Source organism: Coregonus clupeaformis, chromosome 15, assembly GCF_020615455.1.
Source record: "Coregonus clupeaformis isolate EN_2021a chromosome 15, ASM2061545v1, whole genome shotgun sequence".
Classification (NCBI taxonomy): domain Eukaryota; kingdom Metazoa; phylum Chordata; class Actinopteri; order Salmoniformes; family Salmonidae; genus Coregonus; species Coregonus clupeaformis.
The window spans coordinates 16,631,519-16,636,943 of NC_059206.1; positions in this window are offsets into that span (position 1 = coordinate 16,631,519).

Here is a 5,425-nt window from a genome sequence, read left to right on the forward strand (position 1 = left end):
TCAGAACAGAGCAGAGCTGTTCAAGAATTACAAAAAAAGGAAAAGAAAAAAGGAGGAAGAGGTGAAAGAAAAAAAACCCTTTAAAGGATTCTTTAATATTTGTGTGTAGTATCGTTTCAAATCGAGGGAAAGGTGTTGGTTTTTCCTTCGCTCTTTTTGTTTGTTTGTGTTTGTCCTGGAACTGCCTGTTCAGTTATGGCTGTGTTAGCTATGCTGGAGCTCTCTAAACCCCAGGTGAGATTCAGTAAGACTAGACAGAAGGGCATTGGGAGACAGACAGACACATGCAAACACACACATACATGCACACATACACTGAATGACAAAAAGTATGTTGGACACCTGCTTGTCGAACATCTTATTTCAAAATCCATGGGCATTAAAAAATGGAGTTGGTGCCCCCTTGCTATAACAGCCTGCACTCTTCTGGGAAGGCTTTCCACTAGATGTTGGAACATGTTGGAGCTTTACACCACTCCAGCCGACGCTTTGGCATTACGCATGGATCTTAGGCCTGTGTGGGGCTAGCTCCGCCACGGAAATTCATTTCATGGCTCCCGACAAACAGTTCTTCCAGAGGCAGTTTGGAACTCGGTATTGAGTGTTGCAACCGAGAACAGAAAATGTTTCTGTGAGCTTGTATGTCGCCTACCACTTCGCGCCTGAGCCGTTGTTGCTCCTAGACATTTCCCTTCACAAGGTAACAAGCACTTACAGTTGACCGGGGAAGCTCTAACAGGGCAGAAATGTGTGACGAACCGACTTGTTGGAAAAGTGGCATCTATGACGGTGCCCGTTGAAAGTCACTGAGCTCTTCAGTAAGGCCATACTACTGCCAATGTTTGTCTATGGAGATTGGATGGCTGTGTGCTCGATTTTATACAGTACACCTGTCAGCAACGGGTGTGACAAAGTTAACCGAATCCACTTAATTTGTAGCGGTGTCCACATACTTTTGCAATATAGTGTATACCGTATATGAGATGAGAACACGCATGAAACACAGTCATGCTCCCTACCCACCATACACCATAGGTCTCTCCCAAGCTGCAGGTTGACGTTTATTGTCACGAATCTTGCCCTGGAGGCAGAACTGAGCGATTTCTGCTAGATGGGACAGCTGCAAAGTCAAAATTGGCTTATATCGTAAAATTTTATGAAACTAAAATCCTAATGCTTAAGTTAGGGTTGCAGTGTGGTTAAGGTTAGGGTAAGGTTAGGGTTATGTTTAAAATCAGATGTTGCAGACTTTGGTCACTAGCCTGGCACAACCACACTCTACCAGAGCGTTGCCTCCAGGGCAAGATTCGTAACAATAAATGCCAAAGACTGAACAGACACTCAGAAAAGGGCCCCACTCACACAGACCTGACACCTGCAAATTAACACTGTTATGCTTTTACCAGAGGGGGAATGAAAAAGTAAGATGATAAGATACCGGAAACCTGAAAGAAGCAGTAATCACATTGGTTAGTGCTGGAGAAAGGGTACCTGGGCAATTAGTGGGATGGAGAGGGACAGCAGCACAGACACAGAGTGACAGTTGGTTCGGTGAGACGTGAGAGCAGGAGGAGAGGAGTGTTATCATACGTGCTCTCGTACCTGCGAAGGCCCTGAGATGCAGCTCCTTCTTCCACTCCCCAGGGCTGGTCGTACTCCTCCGGGGGGCCTCTCTCATCCTGAGGCAGCCGGCTCTCTCTGGGGCAGCGGGGACGCTCGTCGTCCGAGGTCCCCTCCCGTTCTCCGCTGGCTCGTGAGGGCGTGTCGTACAGGGGCAGCGACCTCAGTGCCCCTCCTTAGGCCCCCGGCCACCGCGGATCTCTGGCAAAGGAGAGGAGGGAGAGGAAGGGTTAGATTAAACAGACTGTCAATGTGGATGTAAAGGTAAAAAAACCATACGAAGGGACTGTATATGTGAATATGTATGTGAACAACAATAACCAAGCAACATAGAAAAAAATAAGACAAGCTATTATCAGCAAAGTTCACTTCCAAAATCAGACAGTATCACTTCCAAAATATCATTTTCTCTACATAACAGCACTAAGACAGCCATGTTCCAAGGTAGACTAAATGCAGCTATCCTTGAGCAGCGAGATCCAGCTGTCTCTTTACATACCCACCCCCCTGAGGACCCAGGAGAGGGAGAGGAACCAGACATGGGACACCAACAGGCATGTTAATTATTGCTGTGTGGATCCTAATCAAACTCTCGATATACCTGTCAACAGTGATTAGCATAACCAAGCAGCACACACGTGATCAGGAAAGACAGCTACAGATGCCTGTGTGTTGATGGAGACAGGTCTATAGGTATCTCTGTGAGTATCGGTGTATGTTGATCACCGTCTGGCTTCATAATGTTAAAGCTCCAGTCTCAGACTATGACCCTAGTGAGTAGCTGTAGCTCCAGGTTTAGAACTATAAAAGAGGTGTAGCAGAGCCTCCTGTGTGCATGTTGGGAGCTGGGTGTGATGAACGCCTGCTCTAGCTGATGATGAGCTGACAGAGTGTAGAGAGAAAATAGAGATGAGCGGAGCCTGGGGCCCTGAGCACCTGTGACTGTGCCTGCCTGGCTGACTGACTGACTGGCTGTCTGCATGCAGAACTCAGGTCATCATCATTACAGCTATAACCAGCCTCGCCTGGGGGCCCCACACACCACGGAACAGAACAGAACGACCGAGGAGAATCCCTTCCCCATCTTCTCACCTATATCTCCCTCCCTCACCCTCTCTCGCGCCCACTCCATTACTCTCGGGCATTCTCCATTCCTCTCGTCTCTCCCTCTCTCTCTGAGATATTTATGAACGATATAAGGCAGGGTAAGGCGATGGAAATTCTATGCAATGCTGTATAGTGTTCACACCTATCCAGTGAGAGTTTCGAAGACAGCCTATCATTGCCCTTGAGAAGTCTCCCTCCTCTCTCTTTTCCCCCTCTCTATCCCATCTCCATGTCTTTCCAGTAAAGTATGAAGCGTTAGCAACTAGCTCCCACTTCCTCCTGGGCTGTGAAGCTTTTAATAGCTAACTCGACCATAGAGTAATGCAAATGTGAGGAGAATGAAATATTATGCCACACACACTTTGTTAACTGTTGAAGCAAGGGGAGCTTCAGGAAAATGAGAGAAGCAGGGAGCCTAATGGAGGCTACTCGGTAGGGGATGGCAGGAAATCCCACTGTTTAGGTGAAACTCTCACCTTCTGATCTCGTTGAAGGAGTCTTGAATCAACAGCAATAGGAAGGAAGGAAAGGGAGGAAGGAGAAATGTGGGATGGAGAGGTGGCTGCTGGAGGACTGAGTGGGAGGATGGGGAGTAGTGTTTAGGGGTTTGGTGGGGAGTAAATCTTGCTTGAAGGACCCTTTAATTGGGACGTAAGTTGGATAAACTGCCGAAGGGGTATTAGACTCCCCACCAGGCCTATGAACAAGGCTTATGACTACTCTAGTGTGGGTTGGGAGGGGGGCAGTGATTGAGGCTGGGAGGGGGCTGAGGAAAGCGGCAAGAAGCCCTGACACGTTGCCTCAGTGAGTATCCCAGCTAGGGACTGCATCCCTCCTCCTCCCCTGCCTCTCCACCTCCCTCTGCCTTCCTTCTTCCTCTCGCTCTTCATCCCTCCCTGCTCCGCGTGAGGCATGCTTTTTGAGCGGGGGTGGGGGTCATCTGTCTGTGTAGATTACCGTGATTAGCTTGATGGTGGAGCGGAGCTACTGGGATTGTTACGCAGCGGGAGCACTAGCTACTCTCTGTCCCTCTGATATCACTGCCTCACGCTCGGTCAGTCACCCACCACACCCCCTCCCCTTCTCCTCCCCGGATGTGAGAGTTCCTTTCCTCCAGATGGCACCTCCCTCCTGACCTCCTTTCTCTAAACGGTCTGATACGTCCTCACTACTAGGTAGTCCAGAGTTGGCCTTTGACACCCTATCATTTCACACAGTAGTAGACAGACTAGGACTAGAGGACAGGCTGCTGTGGCAGACTCACTAAGGAGAACAGAGGCACATCTACAGCAGGAGGGAAAAAAAGAGTTGATCCCTGCTGATTTTGTGTATGTTTGCCCACTGACAAAGAAAATGATCAGTCTATAATTTAATGGTAGGTTTATTTGAACAGTGAGAGACAGAATAACAACAAAAACATCCAGAAAACGCATGTCAAAATAATGTTAGAATTGATTTGCATTTTGAGGGAAATAAGTATTTGACCCTCTCAATCAGAAATATTTCTGGTCTCCCAGGTGTCTTTTATACAGATGAGGCTGAGATTAGGAGCACACTCTTAAAGGGAGTGAGCTCCATCTCCAGCTTGTTACCCGTATAAAAGATACCTGTCCACAGAAGCAATCAATCAATCTGATGCCAGAAACTCTCCACCTCCATGGCCAAGACCAAAGACCTCTCCTAAGGGGATGTCAGGGACAATATTGTAGGACCTACACAAGGCTGGAATGGGCTACAAGACCAGCGCTTCAACAGCTTGGTGAGAAGGTGACAGCTGGTTAAAAGGGATTGATGCCAAATGGAAGAAACACAAATTAATGTATCCAATCTCCCTCGGCCTGGGGCTCCATGCAAAGATACCACCTCGGGAGTTGTAAATGACTGATGAAACGGTGAGGAATCAGGCCCAGAACTACAGGGAGGAACTTGCTCAGCGTGATTCTCCTGGAGCTGGGACCATAGTCACCAAAGAAAACAATTAAAAACACACTCGTGAAGGACTGAAATCCTGCAGCAGCCACTACAGTTATCCCCCTGCTCAGCATATACAGGCCCGTCTGAAGTTTCCACAATGAACATCTGAATGATTCAGGAGAGAACTGGGGTGAAAGTAAGTTGTGGTCCAGATGAGGACTGCAAGAAATCCAGCTCTTTTTGGCATCAACTCAACTTCGCAGTGTTTGGAGGGGGTGGAATGCTGCCTATGACCCCAAGAACACCATCCCACGTCAAACATGGAGGGTGGGAAACATTATGCTTTGGGGGTGTTTTTCACTAAGGGGACAGGACACCTTCACCACATCAGCGGGACGGTGGACGGGGCCATATACCGACAAATCTACAGTGAGAACCTCCTTCCCTCAGCCAGGGGTGAGCATTGAAAATGGGTCATTGATGGGTATTCCAGCATGACAATGACCCAGAAACACACGGCAAGGCAAAACAAAGGAGCGTGGCTCGGAAGAAGAAGCACATTAAAGGTCTCTGGAGTGGCCTAGCCAGTCTCCAGATGTAATCCCATAGAAAATCTGTGTGGAGTGGGAGCTGAAGGTTCGAGTTGCCAAACGTCAGGCACAAAATCCCTCCTAAGATGTTCAGCCACAAACCGTGGCCAACAAGAAGAAATGTCTGACCTCTGTGATTGCCAACAAGGGTTTTGCACCAAGTACTAAGTCATGTTTTGCAGAGGGTCAAATAT